Source organism: Ricinus communis, chromosome 3, assembly GCF_019578655.1.
Source record: "Ricinus communis isolate WT05 ecotype wild-type chromosome 3, ASM1957865v1, whole genome shotgun sequence".
NCBI lineage: Eukaryota > Viridiplantae > Streptophyta > Magnoliopsida > Malpighiales > Euphorbiaceae > Ricinus > Ricinus communis.
The window spans coordinates 2,389,997-2,404,373 of NC_063258.1; positions in this window are offsets into that span (position 1 = coordinate 2,389,997).

Genomic DNA, 14,377 nt, shown 5'->3' on the forward strand with positions numbered 1-14,377 from the left:
GGTGTTGATATTTTGTTTTGTAGGACCTTTTATTAGTGTTGGTAGTTTGTTTTGTAGGACCTCTTTCACAGTTGTAGTGTAGAACTACAATGACTTCTTATTGTAGAACCTACTATTAAATCAATAAAAGAAACATTTATTTCTATTTATATATGTAAATAATTCTTAAAATACAAATGCTTAAGTGGTGCTGTTGCAAAAGTATTAACCATTGCACTTTAAATAATTACAAAATAGCAACTTGTATTAAGTCTGGAACACAAGAACATGATAAAATAATTAAATGATTTTATAGTCTTGATCAAAATACAGTGTTTACACTGAGCACAATAAACAAGCATGTGAAATCTGTCCTACAGGACCACAAGAGCATCTTTAGTCCTAAAAGCAACAAAAAAAGTTCCTAATGTATTAAACAATGATAAGGCCAAGCTAAGGCTTGTTGTTCTCTCAAAGACCTGCAGGCATCCAAGGCTTCTTCTTGTTTGAGGTTGTAGTCTCAACATTTCCTTTCCTCTTAGCCTTCTGAGTTATTGCTTGCACCTTATCTTTCCCCTTTCCCAGACTTTCATTTGGAGTAGGATTAGATCTAGAAGCTTTCATTGATTCTATGGAAAGAGATGTAGATCTAGGAGGCAGAAATGGCTTGTTGCCCTTGTTCTTCACTGTCTTGCCCTTGCCCTTCTTCTTAACTGTCTTCATATTACTCTGTTGTGAGCCTTCATTCAGGCCACTTGATTGAGTTGGAATATCACTTAGCAACTCATTGATGCTTCTAGTATTTTGATGAGGTCTTTATGTTCCTGCAACAGTTTGGGACAGATTTGTCCAATGAAGATTAAAGTCATCTAGATCTACTAGATGACCAGGTATGTTAAACTCAGTTTGGCTTGACAGTGAAGGAGTTACATTTTGCACCTGCATAAGTTAAAGTAAATGTACATTAGGTTATTACAAATACATTTAATTATTAAAAATATACATATAATATGAACTTATTACCTGTGCAGCCCCAATTTGATCATTTTCTCAGGATTGGGCATTAGGGAGTTGGTCATCTCATCATGAGGAACTTCTTGGTTGCAGCTACTATCTGTTTGGTTTGCTCTTCTTTTTACCTAGTAAAACACATACTGTTTAAGGTGTTTTAAAGAAACCAAATGTACATAAGCTTGAATTTAAATTGCTCTTACTTGTAATTTTTTCCTCCTAGGCTGTTTCTCTTATTGTGGCCTTTAGCTCCACAAATGGTGCAAGTCATCATTGACCCTTTCTTGCTTACTTTGCCTTTTTTAGTAGAGTTGTCATCTCATCTTCTTCTAATCTCCTCTTTGTAATAGATTTGCCTCTCTGTTTTGGTTGAACTGGAGCAGGAGGTAGCACAGGTGGTGTTGTGGCTCTTGGCCAAAATTCTTAGCTAGTAGTAGGGTTTAGCAAGTGGCTACATGTTTTTAAATAAGTATTTACCTTGTAATAATCATCTAGATAATTCTCAGGATTATCATGCTTGTACCAGATTGCGCACACTACATGGCAGCATGGTATGCTAGTTAAATCAAACCTCCTACAAGTACATGTTCTCTTCTTAATGTAAACCACAAACTGCCCCCAGAACCAACCACCTGAAATCTATCCCCATTGACCACTTAGTTCTTAACATCCAACAGAATTATTTAGACTTCTCTAACTTAGCTATAATCTTAGGACAATATTGACTCCCATTTCATTTCATAACATCTCTCTTTTTGTGAATCCTTTCCATTATCTTTGTCCTAATAATCTCATTCATTGTTATAACTCCCTTAGTCCTTGACTCTAGAATAAAGCTATTAAAACATTCATATAGATTTTTAATAACATGTCACATTTAAGAGTTGTCCTAAAATGTGACCTAGACCAATAACTAAGGGGGGGGGGGGGGGGGTGGGGGGTGGAGGGGTTTGGTATATTGTTCATGTAGTTATGTCATCCTTTAGAAATTTCTGCAAGTTTATCCATTATTTTTTGAAACATTTGCACATAACTAGCCCTAGCAGCCTCCCAAACTAACTCTTTTAGACCTAATGTATTAAACTTTTTCTTGAAATTATTATGGACATGTCTAACACAAAATCTGTGTTTTGCTTTGAGAAACATCTCTTCAATTGCAGGAATTAAACCCTAATTAAGCATAAAAAAGAATAAACCACAATTAACAACTCAAACATATAATAGTTCACATAAATGCTAAAAAATATTAAAATAAAAGGATTAGAAGCTTGTACCTTCTGTCTGTCACTCACAAAGGTCTAGTGGTTACTGTTGTTGAGTTCCAAGTCAACTGCAAGTAGGTCTAGGAACCATTTCCAGTTATCCTTGTTTCCTTTTGAACAACTGCCCATGCAACTGGGTATATACAGTCGTTGACATTAATTGCCACAGTTGTTAGAAGCTGCCCACCATAAATCCCCTTCAAACAGCAACCGTCAATTGAGATTAAAGGTCTGCAATACTTGAACCCATCCTTTAGGGCAGCAAAACATACATATAAATCCTTGACCACTTGTTCCTCCAAATGAAGCACAATTGTGGACCCGGGATTACTCCTTAGCAACTCAAGTTTGTAATCATGCAATCTACCCAATTGCTCTCTTTCATCACCATCAATGGACTTTAGAGCAATGTTCCTAGCTCTCCAAGCATTTAGCCTAGACACATCAATTGACATACCCTCCTTAACAGTTTGAATAATACAATGAATTGCCCAACTTGGATCAACCCTAAACCTTTCCATATACTTCATGACAATGTAGTTAGCATTAACATGTCTGTTATAGTGCTCTTTAGTGCAACTGTGATCAAACTTTGCAGACTTGATTTATACAGTGCTCTTATCATCTGTCTTCAAGTAAGCCCAAATAAAAAACCCACATCCCTTTTTGCACTTTGCTTTACATTTTGTTTTTGTATTTGGACCAAAAATAACTTGATTCCTGCTCCTTATTGAGTAGTTCTTCGCTGCATCTTTAAACCACCTAAAAATACTAAACAGCATGCCTATCTTTAAATTAGGGTTGGCTATATCTGTCTCCTCATTAAAAATTGGCCATTTTTTCTTCTTTGAATCAATATCACTTTCATCAGATGAGTAGCATGACCTAAGCTCATCACTTAGTGCATAAACAGTCTCATCTAAACCCTCACCACCAATAATTTCTTGATTAACCCTTATTCTATTCCTTTCTAACTCCATATCAATAAATTTTTCAAATGATTCATCATCATCTTCATCATGCAAGTCATAATCAGAATCAACAAATTCAGGGTCTTCCTCATCAGCCTCACTTTCAAACTCCTCACTATCATCATCACCATGACCATCCTGTTCAATCTATACCTCTTCTAAGCTAGTGTCATCACTACTTAGCATTCTCACTTCCTCAGATGATTCAATATTATCATCATGCACAACATTCTCAGTATTTAAATGATCTTGTTGCATATTTACCTTATCCCTAGCATAAACATGAATGACTCTTGACTCATCAACACTTAAAGACATCTCAATACTATCACTATCATTATCTAAATTTCTCAAACCATCTGTGTCACTTTTCTTTGGATGCTTCCAAAACATACAAAATGATGCAGATACTAGATCCAATTCTCTAGCCATTGCATCTATCTCTAATCTTGACATCATATCAGCAGAACAAAAATCTATGCTCCCAACATCCCTAATTTCCGGCCTACCCCTAGCATCTACCCCAAAACAATCTTCATTCTATACTGAAGTACTCTGTATGAGGCACTGCATTTGTTAAAATAGATAAAATAAATCAACTCTAGCCTATATTACATAATTTGTTTATAAGTTATACTAATCACTCAATGCAAACACTAAATTATATCATACAATGAAAATCAATAAGAAAAAGGGTTTCAAAACACCAAACACCAGAAGAAAATACATAATAAAAGATCATCCTTTGCAAGTTACCAAAAACCAAACACAACCATCAACATGCAACATACAGAGCACAAGAACAAAATGCAAGTTACCATTACTTAACTGAAGCTAAACTAAAATATAAAATGCAAGTTATATGACTTACCGTACATAGGTTGCCTTTCACTTTCTTCCCTTCTCCTCCATTCAAAAGACATGGTGCGATACGCAGTCAACAATGGGCAATACACAGTCAACAATGTGTAACGATCGAGAACGAACTAAGTATAAGGACAAATTTTCAGTTACTCGAAGAAAGACAAGGTGAGAATGAGAGATTGCTCTCATAGTGGGGGTAACAGTGCAGCAACGAGGTTCAATTACGGGGAATAGGAGAGAGAGGAATAGAAGAGGGGTTGAAATAGGGTTCAATTATGGGAAATTAGGGGAAATTGGGATTTAATTTAGGGAGGAATGGGACCATTGCTGAGTCGGTTTTCAGTAATTGACGTGGCACATGCTGAGGGGGCGAAACAACCAGAATATACCAACTCAGCTTACCATGTCACCATCCGTTGTCAGAAATTGGACATTTGGACTAAATTGATATACTTTTCTGTACGTTTGGTACCATATTAATTCAAATTAAAGTCTTTGTATCAAATTGATATATAGTCCAAGGTTTGGTACGAGCTGGGCAATTTACCCTCACTTTTCAGTCCAGACATCTTGTGATCACTCCAACTAACACATCGAGAGATATTAGAAGCATACCCATTAAGAAATTTAATAGATTTTAAAAACTCACAAAATTCCTGCCTTTCTTTCTTTTTCATCACATAACATGCAACATGCATCATATATTTTCCATCACCCCTCTTAATTAAATATGACTCCTTACGAATCTTCAAGTCCTCTAAATCTTTCCTTGCCTTTACAGTATCTTTTATTTTCCCGTCTATACTCATTAATGTCCCTAATATCACAAATATTCTTCTCAATATGCATTACATCTAAATTGTGCCTTAACTTCAACTTACTATAGTAAGGCAAATTAAAAGAAGTGCTACGTTTAGTCCAACTTAACTCCTCTAGCTTGCGCTTTCTCTTTCTATTACCATGCTTTCCTAGTGGCAAGCCTTCTAGTCTCTCTAACTGCATAACATATCCTTTTCAGTTAATTCTCTAGGTGCCTCGCCATCTTCTCTTTTACCATTAAACTTCCTGCTTCTTCTCCAAGGATAATCTTTTGGTAAAAAGCGATGGTGACCCATGTAACACACCTTGTTTCATAATCCTTGAGAATATATTCGGTCATTACAAACTGGACAAGCCTTGTATCCTTTAGTACTCCATCCAGACAAATCACTATATATAGGAAAGTCATTTATTGTCCATAAAATAGCAGCATGCATTTGAATAGAGACATCAAAAGTTTCTACACCTTGAATCCATAAGTCCTTTGCACCTTGAACCCACAATTACTTTTAACTCTTCAATTAACGGTTGTAAGTAGACATCAATATCCTTTCCTTGTGAATTTTTGCCAGGAATCAGTAAAGACAACATGAAGAATGGTTGTTTCATGAAATTCCAAGGGGGATGATTCAATGGGGTTAGAAGTATAGGCCATATGTTATAAGTGGTGCTTAAGTTTCCAAATGGATTAAAACCATCTGCAGCTAGAGCTAATCTAAAATTTCTAAGATCATCTGCGAACCCTCACTGTCAAAGTCTTTCCATGCTAAAGAATCAACTAGATGTCTCATGTAATCATCATTAATGCATTTTTCTTTATGCCACGCCATCTCTTTAGATGTGTTTTGAGACATGAAAAGGCATTGAATCCTAGGTCTCAATGGAAAGTACCTTAAAATCTTTTGTGGCATCTTTTTTCCTAGACCATCTTGACTTTCCATAGAGAAGTCCTACAAGTAGGCAAGTCTCTAAGTTCTGATTCTCCTTCCAAAATAAGGTACAATCATACTTAGAAGCATGGATACATTCAGATCCCAATCCTAAATCCCGCATAATTTGTTAGCTTCGTAATAAGAACTTGGAAGTGTGTCGCTGTTAGGAAAAGATAACTTCATCAACCTCAGTATCAAATATATAATGTATTACTCTCATAATAATACACTTTAAGGTGGAGCAACTATATGATAGAGGATATCCTTGAAATCTTTTTACATCCCGAGTATAATTCTGTTTGCGCCCCATCATTAGTGCCTCGAGATATTTTGGAACATCACCAAGGTTGGAGTTATTGCCATCTGACATATTATTAGTATCAGCTTGATAGTATTATTGATCAAGGTCAAATAATATGTCATTAACACCATCTAATTCTTCATCATCTGCTTCATACAAATCACTACCACTTCTATCACCCTCATTATTATGTGAATTCCATTGATTATTTGAACTTGATGGTTCACCATGATAGAACCATGCAGTATAGCCCAGATCTATCCCTCGCTCTAAAATATGATCTTTAACTATGTTTAGATCTTGAATTATTAAGTTCAAACAGCCTACACATGGGCATCGAATGTCACACTCTTTACCTATATGAGTTTCAACAAATTTCATAAAAGTGTTTACCCTATCGATATAAGCCTTAGACCATTTAATTGCATGCATCCAACTCTTATCCATTTTATACACCACCTAATACAAAAAGGTTCACATATTAAATAATGGCTAGGACATAGTTAAAACATACTTTTCCATACGATATACTTATTAAAGTAGCAGTCTTTAAAATAATCAAATTTAGATACATGAATGTGCAAATTCAAAAGCTGCCATTATCTGTTAATATGATACTTAAATGTTTATTAAATTAAAAAGACTAATATACTCTCTAACTAATTAAATTTAGACCTGCAATTATATATATGTAAATTAGCAAGTAAAAAGAATGCACAATGCGAAAACCCTTTTTCCATTAATCATAATTACCTCAGCCAAGAATTTCTTAGTCAAGATGTTATCGAATCGCATAGGATATTCTCCTCATTTACTCAAGGCAATGGACTCCTTGTTGATGAACACTCCCTCCACGTATATGCAACTGGAGCCACTATCTGCAAGTTCCCATTCTAGGTATGAACGGATAACTAAAGCATAATCAAATTCCAATTACATATTCATGAGACAACTCTGTCACCTCAAGTCTAAGGATTAGTTACACCATCATAACTTAATAATGAATTAGTGACTTAAGAAAATCATTCTTGTGATTCATTATTTCTTCAAGTCATATTCAATCCACTCGTCTCACAAGTGACCCATAATGATTAACTTAGTAACTCATTCTAAATGGCATGAGACTCACCATCCTATATATATTAGTATCTCATACTAATCATGTGGTTAAATACATTATGTTGGTCTTCGGGATTAAAGATGTCCAATATTTAATCCTACAACCAAGAACTATTTTATAATATTTATTTAAAAGATCATCCGTCACTTATATTCTCAACTCTTGAGAATGGAGTCTTTAATAAGTGTTATTGGACTCATTCAATAATTATATTACTATAAAAATGAATGATAGACAACTACCATTGAATAAAAAGATATTCATTACATAATAAGATTATAATGTATGAACCAAAAATCAAAAGTCCAATTGGCTTTTAGGACATCTAACAATCTCTTGCTTATACTAAAGCCAATCGGGACAATATCTAAAATTCATCTTCGTAAGATGTCGTTCCAACTATATTTGTGTCATAGCTTTGGTAAAGGGATCAGCTACATTATGATATAATTCTATTCTTTGCATGGCTATATCGCTTCTACCAATGATTTCACATATGATATAGAAGCGTCTTTCGATATGTTTAGATTTCTAATGAGACCTAGGTTCCTTGGCTTGTGCAATAGCCCCATTGTTATTACAGGAGAGAAGTATTGCTGACTTGATGGTTGGAACCACTCCAAGTTCTATCACGAGCTTCTTAATCTAAACCGCTTCCTTTGCTACATCTGCTACTCGGCCTCTATAGTGGAGTCTGCAGTAGTATCTTATTTGAAACCTTTCCAACTTACTGCTCCTCCATTACGTATAAATACAAACCTTGAGATAGACTTTTTATCATCCATATCTAATTGAAAATCAGAATTCGTATAACCATGTAAATTCAATTCTTATCCACCATATGTCAAGAATACATTATAGTCCTTCGGAAGTACTTAAAGATATTCTTTGACCGCTGCCCAGTGCTCCTCGCCTGGGTTAGACTGCAACCTGCTAGTCACACTGACAACATAGGCAATATCTGGCCTAGTACACAACATAGCATACATTAAACTTTCAATTATTGAAGCATATGGAATCTTGACCATCTGTTCTCTTTCACTATATGTCTTTGGAGACATGTTCTTTGAAATATGAATACCATGTCTAAAGGTAACAGTCCTCTCTTAGAATCAAGCATGTTGAATTTCTTCAACACCTTGTCTAAGTAAAGACCTTGGAAAAGGCTTATAGTCCTTTTTGATCTATCTCTATATATACAAATTCCTATAATATAGATTGCTTCACCTAAGTCTTTCATGGAGAAAATCTTTGACAACCATACTTTTGTGGAAGTCAACATGCCTATATCATTTCCGAACAACAATATGTCATCTACATAAAGTAGAAGAAAAGTGATAGTATTCCCACTGACCTTCTTGCACACACATGGTTCATCCACATTTTTTATGAAACCAAACGATTTGATTGCATCATTGAAATGGATGTTCTAACTCCTCGAAGCTTGCTTAAGACCATAAAATGATCTCTTAAGCTTGCATACTTGATTATGAGTACCCCTGAATTCAAAACCCTTAGGTTTGGTCCATATATGTATCCATTAAGGAAGGTTGTTTTCACATTCATCTGGCAAATCTCATAATCATAGTGTGCAGCAATGGCTAATAAAACCCTAATGGATCTAAACATGGCTACATGCGAGAAAGTTTCCTCATAGTCAATTCTTTGCCTTTGGCGATACCCTTTCGCCACTAGCCTACCTTTAAAGGTTTCAACCTTCCCATCAGAACCGATCTTTCTCTTATAAAATCCATTAAGGAAGGCTGTTTTCACATCCATTTGCCAAATCTCATAATCATAGTGTGCAGCAATGGCTAATAAAATCCTAATGGATCTAAACATGGCTACATGCGAGAAAGTTTCCTCATAGTCAATTCTTTGCCTTTGGCGATACCCTTTTGCCACTAGCCTAGATTTAAAGGTTTCAACCTTCCCATCAGAACCAATCTTTCTCTTATAAATTCATTTATTCCCTATAGGTACAGTACATTCAGGAGGGTCTACAAGATCCCAAACTTTGTTCTTCTACATGGAATCCATTTATAATCTCATTGCCTCATGCCATTTACTAGAATCAATATCTGATATTACTTCTTCGTAACTAGTAGGATCATCTATATGATATGCATCTCCATAAATGAATAACTCTCTTACATTCTCATAGAGCATGCCATATCTCTCTGGTGGATGAGAAATTCTACTAGATCTTCGAGTTATATCTTCCTTTTGCTCTCACTATCTTGAACAAACTATTTTTCAAGAAAGAGAGAATCTCTACTAATAAAGATGGTCATATCAATAAGAAGATAGAAATAATATCCTTTTGTTTCTTTAGGATATCCAACAAATCTTCCTGTAACAAATCGGGCTTCCAATTTGTCCACTTTTAGCTTTTTTCACAAAAATTGGACAACCCTAAATCTTAACATGTTTAAGACTGGGTTCCCTACCATTCCATATCTCATATGGAGTTTTAGGAACAAACTTTGGAAGGCACTCTGTTCAAAAGGCATAACGTTGTAAGGAGGGCATTTCCCCATAAGGAAGTGGGTAAACCAGTAAAGCTCATCATCGATCGTACCATGTCTAACAAGGTGCGCTTCCTCCTTTCAGATGCACCATTCAATTGTGGTGTTCCAGGGGGAGTAAGTTGTGAAACAATGCCATGTTCCTTTAGGAACTGATCAAACTCACTACTCAAATGTTCACCACCTCGATCAGATCGAAGGGCTTTAATACTTAGGCCTGTCTAATTCTCCACTTCAGCTTTAAATTTTTTAAACTTTTCAAAGGATTCAGACTTGTATCTCATAAGATACAAATACCCATACCGTGATAAATCATCAGTAAAGGTAATGATGTAAGTGTAACCACCACGTGCCATAATATTAGAAGGTCCACATACATCACTATGTATTAGTCCTAAAACATTCGAAGCTCGTTCCCTTTGTCCTATAAATTTTGCCTTGAAGACAAGACTCACACATTGGATATTGTACAGGACCAATGGAATTCACTAATCCCATTTTAACCAATTTAGCGACTCTTTCTTCTGCAATATGACCTAATCTAAGATGCCACAAATATCCCGGATTTAGATCTTTGATTGCTTTGGCATTTGTGTTCAAATTATATGTTTCAGCTTTATCTATATATAACTTTAAATAATAGAGACCATTAATTAAAGTACATATGCAATACATTCATTTCCAAAATAAACTTGGCAAACATCATTTGCAAACTTGAATTCATATTCTTAATTACTAAAGTAGAAAGTGAAATGATGTTTCTATATGCATTAGGTACATATAAGCAGTCTTCTAATATTAATTTATATCTAGTAGACAAAATAACAAAAATAGTTCCTATGGTGACTGCAGCAACACTTGCTCTATTCCCAATCTTTAGAACTATCTGATCCTTCTTAAGGATCCTACTTTTTACCAGATCCTTCACCTTCCTTGACCTTCAAGGAATTCATATACTCACTTAGTTGCGTAAAGAATTGAGAACTATTCCCAAATTCCTGAGCCAGTCAATGAAATTCGGTCCAGTCAACCGGTTAGCATCAAGTATGCTTGCAAGTGGATTGGGGGGAGGGCCCTTTTAACTTTGCAATGAATAGTAGATTATTAGTGACTTTTTATGTAATTTCATTTTGATTTTGGTCTTTAAATCAAAATGATGACTTCCACGAACATGGCGAATCTCACACTTCCTAGTGAGAAACGAAAATCCTCGTTGGTGGATTTCTAGTAGGTGATTGGTTTCTTACCAAATTTTAGTATCCCTCACATTTCGTCGATTATTGGGTTACTAAAATTTTATAAGTAAATACCTCATATTTATGCATCTCATGCATGATCCAATCATATACACTTCGTCTCCTAGTACTTTGAACCTCATGTTTCATTGATTATTGGTCTATTGTACATAGTTACGCCAAGCCCACTATCCAATAAATATAATTGCAATATTAGAACCTCATCGTGAGTCGACATATTGGCCACTAATAGCAATTATACTTATAACATTAAATGCTTAATAAAATTCAACAGATTTATCACATGATCTTTCATAACCCTCACAATTTATCCATGATCGATTATTAAAATCACAAAAATCTTTAAATTTTAAATAGTGGAGAGCCATGATATTAATTTTCCAAATCATACCATTTATCAACTTAATATTAATTGGGAGATATTAGTCTTTATTAGGTCTCACTAGCATACATCCATTTTAAACATACATCCCATGATTAAGGGCTACCTATTCTAATTTAATTATAGAGCCACAAATTAAATTTTGGGCACCTAGGGTTATAATAAATTACAAGAAAACCAAAAGCCTAAATCAGATCATGACGATCTTGTTTTCTTGCATTTTAGATGATATGGTTCTCTTATGATTCTTGAATCTTCAAATTTCTTCACTTATAACACTTTACAATTTATAAACCTTGGCATACCAAGATGAAATAAGATTACAAAATCAAAGGTACCAAAACAATTAATTACAACCCTAATATATATAATTAAATTTCCAAACCAAATGAATATATCAAAGAAACACATCAAATGGATTCCTAAGCTCAAAATCATCCTACATGCTATTAAATTAACTTTTTCTCTCCAATTCTCATTGAATTTTTAAAAATTCTCAATTATCAACAGGTTGGCTCTGATACCACTATTGGAAAACACATATGTAGTGGCATAGCGGAAGCTCTAAAAAATTTACATCTCATGGAAATTAAGTCTACAAGTTGTAATTGAGGATTTAAGTTGAGAAAAGGAAATAACTTTTCTTTTATGAACGTCAAGAACACAAAGAAAAAGACTACAACCTTTGAAGAGCAGAATTCGATTCTTGATTGTTGATGATGTTTCTGGTAATGAATCAAATAGAGATTTGCAATTGCAAATCCTCTAGATTATCTTACATAACCAACCTCTAGCAAAGTTATTAAATCCTTGAAGATGAAGAACTCCTTCTTCACTCTCAAGTTTCCTACTATGATAACCTTGTTATAATAGTAAGTATGTCGATTATCTATATTCTTCTCATGATAATAAGAGTAAAAAACTCTCTTATATAGTGTTAAGGATTCATAATACTTAATACAGTTGTACAAATACATGTCATTATAAAACTCTTTTGTGATAACATGTGTCAAGTAGTATTGACACATGTGATCATTATAATCTTTTGTGATGAGACGTGTCAAGCTATATTGACACCACATGTCAAGCTGCTTTCTTAACACATATCATCATAAAACCCTTTTGGTGATGACACGTGTCAAGCTCCTTTCCTAACATATGTCATCATAAAACCATTTTGTGATGACACATGCCAAATGCTTTCTCTACACATGTCATCATAAACCATTTTATGATGACCGTGTTAAGCTACTTTCATGGCACATGTCATCATAAAACCCTTATATGATGACAAGTGTCAAGCTGTTGTACAAATACACGTAATTACAAGCTCTTTTATGATGACATGTGTTAAGCTCCTTCAATATATAACATATATTATACATTATCATTAGTTAGACATTTACGGACTTTAACTTCGGAAGATACTAGTATTCCTACTTGAGGTACAAGTCAAGTCCATCACCGTGCTTGAGTTGATCTTAACGTGTATGACTTTCTAGGTTCATTATTAATTGGCAATAGGAATTTAATATTAAACTCTTTAATATTAATTAAAACACTTTAATCAACTGAGGGAATAATTAAATAATTGTCCCTCAATCTTTCCCATAAATTATAAGTGACGTCTAGCAATATATTATAATTATCCAATTAATAATAAAGGTATTGATCATCCATGAACTTTTTATTTATGATTGCCATGTAATTAAATCCTTCCATCTAACAATATCTTGATCAAGTGAGGATAATGAAATAGTCAAATCTACTAACTTGATTCTATGACCAAATCTAGGATACATATCAACTAAATATGATTAATGTGAAAACCCCTTGTCCATTAATCATAATTACCTCGGCCAAGAATTTCTTAGTCAAGATGTTATCGAATCGCATAGGATATTCTCCTCGTTTACTCAAGGCAATGGATTTCTTGTTGATAAACACCTCCCTCCATGCATATGCAACTAGAGTCACTATCTACAAGTACCCATTCTAAGTATGAACAAATACCTAAAGCATAAGCAAATTCCAATTACATATTCATGAGACAACTCTGTCACCTCAGGTTTGAGGATTAGTTACACCATCATAACTTAATAATGAATCAGTGACTTAAGTAAATCATCCATGTGATTCATTATTTCCTCAAATCATGTTTAGTCTACTCGTCTCACAAGTGACCCATAATGATTAACTTAGTAACTTATACTAAATGGCATGAGACTCACCATCTTATATATATTAGTATCTCATACTAATCACAGGGTTAAATGCATTATGTTGGTTTTCCAAATTAAAGATGTTCAATATTTAATCCTACAACCAAGAACTATTTTATAATATTTATTCTAAAGATCATCCGTCACTCATATTCTCAATTCTTGAGAATGGAGTCTTTAGTAAATATTACTCGACTCATTCAATAATTATATTACTATAAAAATGAATGATAGACAACTGCCATTAAATAAAAAAATATTTATTACATAATAATATCACATTATATGAACCAAAAAGCAAAAGTCCAATGGCCTTTTAGGATATATATCTAATACTTATGATGAGAGTTACTACTTTCTCAAGTCTCAGGAGATGAAAGGCAGGCGAATTCGAGGATATGATTAAAGTTAATCCAATCAAGATCACCTTTTTGAAATTAATTTGGGGTTAATTGTCAAGAACAATGAAGTTTGAGGGTTAAAGCGGTGAATTTCGCAAGTTCAGGGACTAATTGCAAATCCTTCACAAACTTCCCCCTATTTAGAGCCAATCAGCTCTGTGTGGAGCCGATTGGCTCGACACATTGCTGATTTGTGTTTTTGCTTGGTTTCAGTTTTCCATATTTTTTTGTCCAAAATGGTTTTCTAGAAGGTATTTAATGATAATTAATAGATTTTAATGATATTTATTCGAATTTTAAAGATTTAATTTATTTATTGGATATTGGTA